The sequence below is a fragment of the Schistocerca americana genome, chromosome 9 (assembly GCF_021461395.2).
Source record: "Schistocerca americana isolate TAMUIC-IGC-003095 chromosome 9, iqSchAmer2.1, whole genome shotgun sequence".
Taxonomy (NCBI): domain Eukaryota; kingdom Metazoa; phylum Arthropoda; class Insecta; order Orthoptera; family Acrididae; genus Schistocerca; species Schistocerca americana.
The window spans coordinates 228,422,392-228,438,077 of record NC_060127.1 but is presented as its reverse complement, the minus strand read 5'-3'; positions in this window follow the sequence as shown (position 1 = coordinate 228,438,077).

Here is a 15,686-nt window from a genome sequence, read left to right as displayed (position 1 = left end):
AACCATTCCTGTGACACTAGTTATAGATTCCGATGCTTCACTTCAGGTTTACTGTATCCCTCATACCTTCTTGTTGACGATGAAAAACAGAAATTGCATCGAAATTAAATACAAAAGGCACAATGCCGACTTATGTACAAGAAAACTGACTCTTCTTTTTGTCTAAGTTTTGAACCATTCCTGTGACACTAGTTACAGATTCCGTTGCTTCACTTCAGGTCTACTGTATCCCTCTGACCTTCTTATTGACGATGAAACACAGAAATGGCATCGGAATAAAATACTAAAGGCACAATGCCGACTTAAGTACAAGAAAACTGACTCTTCGTACTGTCTATGTTTTGAACCATTCCTGTGACTCTAGGTATACATTCCGATGCTTCACTTCAGGTTTACTGTATCCCTCTGATTATCTCATTGACGATGAAACACAGAAAATGCATCGGAATTAAATACAAAAGGCACAATGCCGACTTAAGTACAAGAAACCTGACTTTTCTAACTGTCTATATTTGAACCATTCCTGTGACACTAGTTATAGATTCCGATGCTTCGCTTCAGGTTCACTGTATCGATCTGACCTTCTTATTGACGATGAAACACTGAAATTGCATCGGAATTAAATACAAAAGGCACAATGCCGACTTAAGTACAAGAAAACTGACTCTTCTTACTGTCTATGATTGAACCATTCCTGTGACACTAGTTATAGATTCCGATGCTTCACTTCAGGTTTGCTGCATCCCTCTGACCTTCTTATTAACGATGAAACACAGAAATTGCATCGGATTTAAATACAAAAGGCACAATGCCGACTTAAGTACAATAAAACTGACTCTTTCTACTGTCTATGTTTGAACCTTTCCTGTGACGCTAGTTATAGATTCCGATGCTTCACTTGAGGTTTACTGTATCCCTCTGACCTTCTTATTGACGATGAAACACAGAAATGGCATCGGAGTTAAATATAAAGGGCACAATGGCGACTTAAGTACAAGGAAACTGACTCTTCTTACAGTCTATGTTTTGAACCATTCCTGTGACACTAGTTATAGATTCCGATGCTTCACTTCATTTTTAATTTATCCCTCTGACCTTCTTATTGACGATGAAACACAGAAATTGCATCGGAATTAAATAGAAAAGTCACAATGGCGACTTAAGTACAAGAAAACTGACTCTTCTTACTGTCAATGGTTTGAACCATTCCTGTGACACTAGTTATAGATTCCGATGCTTCACTTCAGGTTTACTGTATCCCTCTGACCTTCTTATTGACGATGAAACACAGAAATTTCATCGGAATTAAATACAAAATTCACAATGCCGACTTAAGTACAAGAAAACTGACTCTTCTTACTGTCTACGATTTGAACCATTCCTGTGACACTAGTTACAGATTCCGATGCTTCACTTCAGGTTTACTGTATCCCTCTGACCTTCTTATTGACGATGAAACACAGAAATTGCATCGGAATTAAATAGAAAAGGCACAATGCCGACTTAAGTACAAGTAAACTGACTCTTTTTACTGTCTATGTTTTGAACCATTCCTGTGACACTAGTTATAGATTCCGATGCTTCACCTCAGGTTTACTGTATCCCTCTGACCTTCTTATTGACGATGAAACACAGAAATTGCAACGGAATTAAATACAAAAGGCACAATGCCGACTTAAGTACAAGAAAAATGACTCTTCTTACTGTCTATGCTTTGAACCATTCCTGTGACACTAGTTATAGATTCCGATGCTTCACTTCAGGTTTACTGTATCCCTCTTATTTCTTGTTGACGATGAAACACAGAAATTGCATCGGAATTAAATACAAAAGGCACAATGCCGACTTATGTACAAGAAAACTGACTCTTCTTACTGTCTAAGTTTGAACCATTGCTGTGACACTTGTTATAGATTCCGTTGCTTCACTTCAGCTTTACTGTATCCCTCTGACCTTCGTATTGACGATGAAACACAGAAATTGCATCGGAATAAAATACAAAAGGGACAATGCCGACTGAAGTACAAGAAAACTGACTCTTCTTACTGTCTATGATTTGAACCATTCCTGTGACACTAGTTATAGATTCCGATGCTTCACTTCAGGTTTACTGTATCCCTCTGACCTTCTTAATGACGATGAAACACAGAAATTGCATCGGAGTTAAATACAAAAGGCACAACGCCGACTTAAGTACAGGGAATCTGACTCTTCTTACAGTCTTTTTATTTAACCATTCCTGTGACACTAGTTATAGTTTCCGATGCTTCACTTCAAGTTTACTCTATCCCTCTGACTTTCTTATTGACGATGAAACACAGATATTGCATCGGAATTAAATACAAATGGCACAATGACGACTTAAGTACAAGAAAACTACCTCTTCTTGCTGTCTATATTTGAACCATTCCTGTGACACTAGTTATAGATTCCGATGCTTCACTTCAGGTTCACTGTATCCCTCTGACCTTCTTATTGACGATGAAACACTGAAATTGCATCGGAATTAAATACAAAAGGCACAATGGCGACTAAAGTACAAGAAAACAGACTCTTCTTACTGTCTATGTTTGAAATTATTCCTGTGACACAAGTTATAGATTCCGATGCTTCACTTCATGTTTACTGTATCCCACTGACCTTCTTATTGACGACGAAATACAGAAATTGCATCGGAATTTATTACAAAAGGCACAATGCCGACTTAAGTACAAGAAAACTGTCTCTTCTTACCGTCTATGTTTCGAACCATTCATGTGACACTAGTTATAGATTCCGATGCTTGACTCCAGGTTTACTGTATCCCTCTGACCTTCTTATTGACGATGAAACACAGATATTGCGTCGGAATTAAATACAAAAGGCACAATGCCGACTTAAGTACAAGAAAACTGACTCTTCTTACTGTCTATGTTTTGAACCATTCCTGTGACACTACTTATAGATTCCGATGCTTCACTCCAGGTTTACTGTATCCCTCTGACCTTCTTGTTGACGATGAAACACAGAAATTGCATCGGAGTTAAATACAAAAGGCACAATGCCGACATAAGAACCAGAAACCTCACTCTTCTTGCTGTCTATATTTGAACCATTCCTGTGACACTAGTTATAGATTCCGATGCTTCACTTCAGGTTCACTGTATCCCTCTGACCTTCTTATTGACGATGAAACACTGAAATTGCATCGGAATTAAATACAAAAGGCACAATGACGACTTAAGTACAAGAAAACAGACTCTTATACTGTCTATGTTTTAAATTATTCCTGTGACACTAGTTATAGATTCCGATGCTTCACTTCATGTTTACTGTATCCCTCTGACCTTCTTATTGACGACGAAACACAAAATTGCATCGGAATTTAATACAAAAGGCACAATGCCGACTTAAGTACAAGAAAACTGTCTCTTCTTACTGTCTATGTTTTGAACCATTCATGTGACACTAGTTATAGATTCCGATGCTTCACTTCATGTTTACTGTATCCCTCTGACCTTCTTATTGACGACGAAACACAGAAATTGTTCGGAATTTAATACAAAAGGCACAATGCCGACCTAAGTACAAGAAAACTGTCTCTTCTTACTGTCTATGTTTTGAACCATTCATGTGACGCTAGTTATAGATTCTGATGCTTGACTCCAGGTTTACTGTATCCCTCTGACCTTCTTACTGACGATGAAACACAGATATTGCGTCGGAATTAAATACAAAAGGCACAATGCCGACTTAAGTACAAGAAAACTGACTCTTCTTACTGTCTATCTTTTTAACCATTCCTCTGACACTAGTTATAGATTCCGATGCTTCCCTTCAGGTTTACTGTATCCCTCATACCTTCTTGTTTACGATGAAACACAGAAATTGCATCGGAATTAAATACAAAAGGCACAATGCCGACTTAAGTACAAGAAACCTGACTTTTCTTACTGTCTATATTTGAACCATTCCTGTGACACTAGTGATAGATTCCGATGCTTCACTTCAGGTTCACTGTATCCCTCTGACCTTCTTATTGACGATGAAACACTGAAATTGCATCGGAATTAAATACAAAAGTCACAATGCCGACTTAAGTAAAAGAAAACTGACTCTTCTTACTGTGTATCTTTTGAACCATTCCTGTGACACCAGTTATAGATTCCGATGCTTAAGTTCAGGTTTACTGTATCCCTCTGACCTTCTTATTGACGATGAAACACAGAAATTGGATCGGAATTAAATACAAAAGGCACAACGCCGATTTAAGTACATGAAAACAGACTCTTCTTTCTGTCTATGTTTTGAACCATTCCTGTGACACTAGTTATAGATTCCGATGCTTCACTTCAGGTTTACTGTATCCCTCTGACCTTCTTATTGACGATGAAACACAGAAATTGCATCGGAATTAAATACAAAAGCACAATGCCGACTTAAGTACAAGAAAACTGACTCTACTTACTGTCTATGTTTGAACCATGCCTGTGACACTAGTTAGAGATTCTGATGCTTCACTTCAGGTTTACTGTATCCCTCTGACCTTCTTATTGACGATGAAACACAGAAATTGCATCGCAATAAAATACAAAAGGCACAATGATGACTTAAGTACAAGAAAACTGACTCTTCTTACTGTCTATGTTTTGAAATATTCCTTGGACACTAGTTATAGATTCTGCTGCTTCACTTCAGGTTTACTGTATCCCTCTGACCTTCTTATTGACGATGAAACACAGACATTGCATCGGAGTTAAATACAAAAGGCACAATGCCGACTTAAGTACTAGAAAACTGACTCTTCTTACAGTCTATGTTTTCAACCATTCGTGTGACACTAGTTATAGATTCCGATGCTTCACTTCAGGTTCATTGTATCCCTCTGACGTTCTTATTGACGATAAAACACAGAAATTGCATCGGAATTAAATAGAAAAGGCACAATGCCGACTTAAGTAAAAGAAAACTGACTCTTCTTACGGTCTATGTTTTGAACCTTTCCTGTGACACTAGTTATAGGTTCCGATGCTTCACTTCAGGTTTACTGTATCCCTCGGACCTTCTTATTGACGATGAAACACAGAAATTGCATCGGAGTTAAATACAAAAGGCACAACGCCGACTTAAGTGCAGGAAAACTGACTCTTCTTACAGTCTATGTTTTGAACCATTCCTGTGACACTAGTTATAGTTTCCGATGCTTCCCTTCAGGTTTACTGTATCCCTCTGACCTTCTTATTGACGATGAAACACAGATATTGCATCGGAATTAATTACAAATTGCACAATGACGACATAAGTACAAGAAAACTGACTCTTCTTACTGTCTATGTTTTGAACCATTCCTGTGACACTAGGTATACATTCCGATGCTTCACTTCAGGATCACTGTATCCCTCTGACCTTCTTATTGACGATGAAACACTGAAATTGCATCCTAATTAAATACAAAAGGCACAATGCCGACTTAAGTAACAAGAAAACTGACTCTTCTTACTGTTTATGTTTTGAACCATTCCTGTGACACTAGTTATAGATTCCGATTCATCACTTCAGGTTTACTGTATCCCTCTGACCTTCTTATTAATGATGAAACACAGAAATAGCGTCGGAATTAAATACAAAAGGCACAACGCCGACTTAAGTACAAGAAAACTGACTGTTCTTACTGTCTATGTTTTGAACAATTCCTGTGACACTAGTTATAGATTCCGATGCTTCACTTCATGTTTACTGTATCCCTCTGACCTTCTTATTGACGATAAAACACAGAAATTGCATCGGAATTAAATACAAAAGGCACAATACCGATTTAAGTACAAGAAAACTGACTCTTCTTACTGTCTATGTCTTCAACCATTCCTGTGACACTAGGTATAGATCCCGATGCTTCACTTCAGGTTTACTGTATCCCTCTGACCTACTTATTGACGATGTAACACAGAATTTGCTTTGGAATTAAATACAAAAGGCACAATGCCGACTTAAGTACAAGAAAACTGACTCTTCTTACTGTCTATGTTTTGAACCATTCCTGTGACACTAGTTATAGATTCCGATGCTTCACTTCAGGTTCACTGTATCCCTCTGAATTTCTTATTGACGATGAAACACTGAAATTGCATCAGAATTAAATAGAAAAGGCACAATGCCGACTTAAGTACATGAAAACTGACTCTTCCTACTGTCTATGATTTGAACCATTCCTGTGACACTAGTTATAGATTCCGATGCTTCACTTCAGGTACACTGTATCCCTCTGACGTTCTTATTGACGATGTGTTGTTGTTGTTGTGGTCTTCAGTCCTGAGACTGGTTTGATGCAGCTCTCCATGCTATTCTATCCTGTGCAAGCTTTTTTCATCTCCCAGTACCTACTGCAACCTACATCCTTCTGAATCTGCTTAGTGTATTCATCTCTTGGTCTCCCTCTACGATTTTTACCCTCCACGCTGCCCTCCAATACTAAATTGGTGATCCCTTGATGCCTCAGAACATGTCCTACCAACCGATCCCTTCTTCTGGTCAAGTTGTGCCACAAACTTCTCTTCTCCCCAATCCTATTCAGTACTTCCTCATTAGTTATGTGATCTACCCATCTAATCTTCAGCATTCTTCTGTAGCACCACATTTCGAAAGCTTCTATTCTCTTCGTGTCCAAACTATTTATCGTCCATGTTTCACTTCCATACATGGCTACACTCCATACGAATACTTTCAGAAATGACTTCCTGACACTTAAATCAATACTGGATGTTAACAAATTTCTCTTCTTCAGAAACGCTTTCCTTGCCATTGCCAGCCTACATTTTATATCCTCTCTACTTCGACCATCATCAGTTATTTTGCTCCCCAAATAGCAAAACTCCTTTACTACTTTAAGTGCCTCATTTCCTAATCTAATTCCCTCAGCATCACCCGACTTAATTAGACTACATTCCATTATCCTTGTTTTGCTTTTGTTGATGTTCATCTTATATCCTCCTTTCAAGACACTGTCCATTCCATTCAACTGCACTTCCAAGTCCTTTGCTGTCTCTGACAGAATCACAATGTCATCGGCGAACCTAAAAGTTTTTATTTCTTCTCCATGAATTTTAATACCTACCCCGAATTTTCCTTGACGATGAAACACAGAAATTGCAATTGAATTAAATACAAAAGGCACAACGCAGACTTAAGTACAAGTAAACTGACTCTTATTACTGTCTATGTTTTGAACCATTCCTGTGACACTAGGTATAGATTCCGATGCTTCACTTCAGGTTTACTGTATCCCTCTGACCTTCTTATTGACGATGAAACACATTGCATAGGAATTAAATACAAAAGGCACAATGCCGACTTAAGTACAAGAAACCTGACTCTTCTTACTGTCTATGATTTTAACCATTCCTGTGACACTAGTTATAGATTCCGATGCTTCACTTCAGGTTCACTGTATCCCTCTGAATTTCTTATTGACGATGAAACACTGAAATTGTATCAGAATTAAATAGAAAAGGCACAATGCCGACTTAAGTACATGAAAACTGACTCTTCCTACTGTCTATGATTTGAACCATTCCTGTGACACTAGGTATACATTCCGATGCTTCACTTCAGGATCACTGTATCCCTCTGACCTTCTTATTGACGATGAAACACTGAAATTGCATCCTAATTAAATACAAAAGGCACACTGCCGACTTAAGTAACAAGAAAACTGACTCTTCTTACTGTTTATGTTTTGAACCATTCCTGTGACACTAGTTATAGATTCCGATTCATCACTTCAGGTTTACTGTATCCCTCTGACCTTCTTATTAACGATGAAACACAGAAATAGCATCGGAATTAAATACAAAAGGCACAATACCGACTTAAGTACAAGAAAACTGACTCTTCTTACTGTCTATGTCTTCAACCATTCCTGTGACACTAGGTATACATCCCGATGCTTCACTTCAGGTTTACTGTATCCCTCTGACCTACTTATTGACGATGTAACACAGAAATAGCATCGGAATTAAATACAAAAGGCACAATGCCGACTTAAGTACAAGAAACTGACTCTTCTTACTGTCTATGTTTTGAACCATTCCTGTGACACTAGTTATAGATTCCGATGCTTCACTTCAGGTTCACTGTATCCCTCTGAATTTCTTATTGACGATGAAACACTGAAATTGCATCAGAATTAAATAGAAAAGGCACAATGCCGACTTAAGTACAAGAAAACTGACTCTTCCTACCGTCTTTGCTTTGAACCATTCATGTGACACTAGTTATAGATTCCGATGCTTTACTCCAGGTTTATTGTATCCCTCTGACCTTCTTATTGACGATGATACACAGAAATTGCTTCGGAATTAAATACAAAAGGCACAAAAAGCCGACATAAGTACAACAAAACTGACTCTTCTTACTGTCTATTTTTCGAACCATTCCTGTGACAATAGATATCGATTCGGATGCTTCACATCAGGTTTACTGTATCGCTCTGACTTTCTTATTGATGATGAAACACAGAAAATGCATCGGAATTAAATACAAAAAGCACAATGCAGACTTAAGTACAAGAAAACTGACTCCTCTAACTGTCTATGTTTTGAGTCATTCCTGTGACACTAGCTATAGATTCCGATGCTTCACTTCAGGTTTACTGTATCCCTCTGACCTTCTTATTTACGATGAACACAGAAATTGCATCGGAATTAAATACAAAAGGCACAATGCCGACTTAAGTACAAGAAAACTGACTCTTCTTACTGTCTATGTTTGCACCATTCCTGTGACACTAGTTATAGATTCCGATGCTACACTTCAGGTTCACTGTATCCCTCTGACCTTCTTATTGACGATGAAACACAGAAATTGCATCGGAATTAAATACAAAAGGCACAATGCCGACTTAAGTACAAGAAAACTGACTCTTCTTACTGTCTATGCTTTGAACCATTCATGTGACACTAGTTATAGATTCCGATGCTTCACTTCAGGTTTACTGTATCCCTCTGACCTTCTTATTGACGATGAAACACAAAAATTGCATCGGAATTAAATACAAAAGGCACAACGCCGACTTAAGTACAAGAAAACTTACTCTTCTTACAGTCTATGATTTGAACCATTCCTGTGACACTAGTTATAGATTCAGATGCTTCACTTCATGTTTTCTGTATCCCTCTTACCTTCTTATTGACGATGAAACACAGAAATTGCACGCGAATTTAATACAAAAGGCACAATGCCGACTTAAGTACAAGAAAACTGACTCTTCCTACCGTCTATGTTTTGAACCATTCCTGTGACACTAGTTATAGATTCCGATGCTTCACTTCATGTTTTCTGTATCCCTCTTACCTTCTTATTGACGATGAAACACAAAAATTTCATCGGAATTAAATACAAAAGGCACAAAGCCGACTTACTACAAGAAAACTGACTCTTCTTACTGTCTATGTTTTGAACCATTCCTGTGACACTAGATATAGGTTCCGATGCTTCACATAAGGTTTACTGTATCGTTCTGACCTTCTTATTGATGATGAAACACAGAAAATGCATCGGAATTAAATACAAAAAGCACAATGCAGACTTAAGTACAAGAAAACTGACTCCTCTTACTGTCTATGTTTTGAGTCATTCCTGTAACACTAGTTATAGATTCCGATGCTTCACTTCAGGTTCACTGTATCCCTCTGATCTTCTTATTTACGATGAACACAGAAATTGCATCGGAATTAAATACAAAAGGCACAATGCCGACTTAAGTACAAGAAAACTGACTCTTCGTACTGTCTAAGTTTTGAACCACTCCTGTGACACTAGTTATAGATTCCGATGCTTCACATCAGGTTTACTGTATCCCTCTGACCTTCTTATTGACGATGGAACACAGAAATTGCATCGGAATTAAATACAAAAGGCACAATGCCGACTTAAGTAGAAGAAAACTGACTCTTCTTACTGTCTATGTTTGAACCATTCCTGTGACACAAGTTATAGATTCCGATGCTTCACTTCAGGTTTATTGTATCCACCTGACCTTCTTATTGACGATGAAACACAGAAATTGCATCGGAATTAAATACAAAAGGCACAATGATGACGTAAGACCAAGAAAACTGACTCTTCTTACTGTCTATGTTTTGAACCATTCCTGTGACACTAGTTACAGATTCTGCTATTTCACTTCAGGTTTACTGTATCCCTCTGACATTCTTGTTGACGATGAAAAAACAGAAATTGCATCGGAGTTAAATACAAAAGGCACAATGCCGACTTAAGTACTAGAAAACTGACACTTCTTACAGTCTATGTTTTGAACCATTCGTGTGACACTAGTTATAGATTCCGATGCTTCACTTCAGGTTTACTGTATCCCTCTGACCTTGTTATTGACGATGAAACACAGATATTGCATCGGAATTAAATACAAAAGGCAGAATGCCGACTTAAGTACAAGAAAACTGACTCTTCTTACTGTCTATGTTTTGAACCATTCCTGTGACAGTAGTTATAGATTCCGATGCTTCACTTCAGGTTTACTGTATCTCTCGGACCTTCTTATTGACGATGAAACACAGCTATTGCATCGGAATCAAATACAAAAGGCACAATGCCGACTTAAGTACATGAAAACTGACTCTTCTTACTGTGTATGTCTTGAACCATTCCTGTGACACTAGTTACAGATTCCGATGCTTCACTTCAGGTTTACTGTATCCCTCCGACCGTCTTATTGACGTAGGAACACAGAAATTGCATCGGAATTAAATACAAAAGGCACAATGCCGACTTAAGTACAAGAAAAGTGACTCTTCTTACTGTCTATGATTTGAACCATTCCTGTGACACTAGTTATAGATTCCAATGCTTCACTTCAAATTCATTGTATCCCTCTGACCTTCTTATTGACGATGAAACACTGAAATTGCATTGGAATTAAATACAAAAGGCACAATGCCGACTTATGTACAAGAAAACTGACTCTTCTTACTGTCTATGATTGAACCATTACTGTGACACTAGTTATAAATTCCGATGCTTCACTTCAGGTTTACTGCATCCCTCTGACCTTCTTATTGACGATGAAACACACAAAAGGCATCGGAATTAAATACAAAAGGCACAATGCCAACTTAAGTACAAGAAAACCGACTCTTCTTAGTGTCTATGTTTTGAACCATTCCTGTGACACTAGTTATAGGTTCCGATGCTTCACTTCAGGTTTACTGTATCCCTCTGACCTTCTTATTGACGATGAAACACAGAAATTGCATCGAAGTTAAATACAAAAGGCACAATGCCGACTTAAGTACAAGAAAAATGACTCTTCTTACTGTCTATGTTTTGAACCATTCCTGTGACACTAGTTATAGATTCCGATTCTTCACTTCATTTTTACTGTATCCCTCTGACCTTCTTATTGATGACGAAACACAGAAATTGCAACGGAATTAAATACAAAAGGCACAATGCCGACTTAAGTACAAGAAAACTGACTCTTCTTACTGTCTATGCTTTGAACCATTCCTGTGACACTAGTTATAGATTCCGATGCTTCACTTCAGGTTTACTGTATCCCTCTGACATTCTTATTGATGATGAAACACAGAAAATGCATCGGAATTAAATACAAAAAGCACAATGCAGACTTAAGTACAAGAAAACTGACTCCTCTTACTTTCTATGTTTTGAGTCATTCCAGTGACACTAGTTATAGATTTCGATGCTTCACTTCACGTTTACTGTATCCCTCTGACCTTCTTATTTACGATGAACACAGAAATTGCATCGGAATTAAATACAAAAGGCACAATGCCGACTTAAGTACAAGAAAACTGACTCTTCTTACTGTCTAAGTTTTGAACCATTCCTGTGACACTAGTTATAGATTCCGATGCTTCACTTCAGGTTTACTGTATCCCTCTGACCTTGTTATTGACGATGAAACACAGAAATTGCATCGGAATTAAATACAACAGGCACAATGCCGACTTAAGTACAAGAAAACTGACTCTTCTTACTGTCTATGTTTGAACCATTCCTGTGACACTAGTTATAGATTCCGATGCTTCACATCAGGTTTACTGTATCACTCTGACCTTCTTATTGACGATGGAACACAGAAATTGCATCGGAATTAAATACAAAAGGCACAATGCCGACTTAAGTAGAAGAAAACTGACTCTTCTTACTGTCTATGTTTGAACCATTCCTGTGACACAAGTTATAGATTCCGATGCTTCACTTCAGGTTTACTGTATCCATCTGACCTTCTTATTGACGATGAAACACAGAAATTGCGTCGGAATTAAATACAAAAGGCACAATGATGACGTAAGACCAAGAAAACTGACTCTTCTTACTGTCTATGTTTTGAACCATTCCTGTGACACTAGTTATAGATTCTGCTATTTCACTTCAGGTTTACTGTATCCCTCTGACATTCTTGTTGACGATGAAAAAACAGAAATTGCATCGGAGTTAAATACAAAAGGCACAATGCCGACTTAAGTACTAGAAAACTGACACTTCTTACAGTCTATGTTTTGAACCATTCGTGTGACACTAGTTATAGATTCCGATGCTTCAATTCAGGTTTACTGTATCCCTCTGACCTTGTTATTGACGATGAAACACAGATATTGCATCGGAATTAAATACAAAAGGCAGAATGCCGACTTAAGTACAAGAAAACTGACTCTTCTTACTGTCTATGTTTTGAACCATTCCTGTGACGGTAGTTATAGATTCCGATGCTTCACTTCAGGTTTACTGTATCTCTCGGACCTTCTTATTGACGATGAAACACAGCTATTGCATCGGAATCAAATACAAAAGGCACAATGCCGACTTAAGTACAAGAAAACTGACTCTTCTTACTGTGTATGTCTTGAACCATTCCTGTGACACTAGTTACAGATTCCGATGCTTCACTTCAGGTTTACTGTATCCCTCCGACCGTCTTATTGACGTTGAAACACAGAAATTGCATCGGAATTAAATACAAAAGGCACAATGCCGACTTAAGTACAAGAAAAGTGACTCTTCTTACTGTCTATGATTTGAACCATTCCTGTGATACTAGTTATAGATTCCAATGCTTCACTTCAGATTCATTGTATCCCTCTGACCTTCTTATTGACGATGAAACACTGAAATTGCATTGGAATTAAATACAAAAGGCACAATGCCGACTTAAGTACAAGACAACTGACTCTTCTTACTGTCTATGATTTGAACCATTCGTGTGACACTAGTTATAGATTCCGATGCTTCACTTGCGGTTCACTGTATCCCTCTGACGTTCTTATTGACGATGAAACACAGAAATTGCATTGGAATTAAATACAAAAGGCACAACGCCGAATTTAGTACAAGAAAACTGACTCTTCTTACTGTCTATGTTTTGAACCATTCCTGTGACACTAGTTATAGATTCCGATGCTTCACTTCAGGTTTACTGTATCCCTCTGACCTTCTTATTGACGATGAAACACAGTAATTGCATCTGAATTAAATACAAAAAGCACAATGATGACTTAAGTACAAGAAAACTGACCCTTCTTACTGTCTATGATTGAACCATTACTGTGACACTAGTTATAAATTCCGATGCTTCACTTCAGGTTTACTGCATCCCTCTGACCTTCTTATTGACGATGAAACACACAAAAGGCATCGGAATTAAATACAAAAGGCACAATGCCAACTTAAGTACAAGAAAACTGACTCTTCTTAGTGTCTATGTTTTGAACCATTCCTGTGACACTAGTTATAGGTTCCGATGCTTCACTTCATTTTTACTGTATCCTTCTGACCTTCTTTTTGACGATGAAACACAGAAATTGCAACGGAATTAAATACAAAAGGCACAATGCCGACTTAAGTACAAGAAAACTGACTCTTCTTACTGTCTATGCTTTGAACCATTCCTGTGACACTAGTTATAGATTCCGATGCTTCACTTCAGGTTTACTGTATCCCTCTGACCTTCTTATTGACGATGAAACACAGAAATCGCATCGGAATTAAATACAAAAGGCACAATGCCGACTTAAGTACAAGTAAACTGACCCTTCTTACTGTCTAAGTTTTGAACCATTCCTGTGACACTAGTTATAGATTCCGATTCTTCAATTCAGCTTTAATGTATCTCTCTGACCTTCTTATTGACGATGAGTCACAGAAATTGCATCGGAATTAAAAAGAAAAGGCACAATGCCGACTTAAGTACAAGAAAACTGACTCTTCTTACGGTCTTTGCTTTGAACCATTCCTGTCACACTAGTTATAGATTCCGATGCTTCACTTTAGGTTTACTGTATCCTTCTGACCTTCTTATTGACGATGAAACACAGAAATTGCATCGGAGATAAATACAAAAGACACAACGCCGACTTAAGTACAAGAAACCTGACTCTTCTTACTGTCGATGTTTGAACCATTCCTGTGACACTAGTTATAGATTCAGATGCTTCACATCAGGTTTACTGTATCGCTCTGACCTTCTTATTGATGATGAAACACAGAAAATGCATCGGAATTAAATACAAAAAGCACAATGCAGACTTAAGTACAAGAAAACTGACTCCTCTTACTTTCTATGTTTTGAGTCATTCCAGTGACACTAGTTATAGATTCAGATGCTTCACATCAGGTTTACTGTATCCCTCTGACCTTCTTATTGACGATGAAACACAGAAATTGCATCGGAGATAAATACAAAAGACACAACGCCGACTTAAGTACAAGAAAACTGACTCTTCTTACTGTCTAAGTTTTGAACCATTCCTGTGACACTAGTTATAGATTCCGATGCTTCACTTCAGGTTTACTGTATCCCTCTGACCTTGTTATTGACGATGAAACACAGAAATTGCATCGGAATTAAATACAACAGGCACAATGCCGACTTAAGTACAGGAAAACTGACTCTTCTTACTGTCTATGTTTGAACCATTCCTGTGACACTAGTTATAGATTCCGATGCTTCACTTCAGGTTTACTGTATCCCTCTGACCTTCTTATTGACGATGAAACACAGAAATTGCATCGGAATTAAATACAAAAGGCACAATGATGACTTAAGTACAAGAAAACTAACTCTTCTTACTGTCTATGTTTTGAACCATTCATGTGACACTTGTTATAGATTCTGCTGCTTCACTTCAGGTTTACTGTATCCCTCTGACCTTCTTGTTGACGATGAAACACAGAAATTGCATCGGAGTTAAATACAAAAGGCACAATGCCGACTTAAGTACTAGAAAACTGACTCTTCTTACAGTCTATGCTTTTGAACCATTCGTGTGACACTAGTTATAGATTCCGATGCTTCACTTCAGGTTTACTGTATCCCTCTGACCTTGTTATTGACGATGAAACACAGATATTGCTTCGGAATTAAATACAAATGCAGAATGCCGACTTAAGAACAAGAAAACTGACTCTTCTTACTGTCTATGATTTGAACCATTCCTGTGACACTAGTTATAGATTCCGATGCTTCACTTCAGGTTCACTGTATCCCTCTGACGTTCTTATTGACGATGAAACACAGAAATTGCATCGGAATTAAATACAATAGGCACACTGCCGACTTAAGTACAAGGAAACTGCCTCTACTTACTGTCTATGTTTGAACCATTCATGTGACACTAGTTATAGACTCCGTTGCATCACTTCAGGTTTACTGTATCCCTCTGACCTTC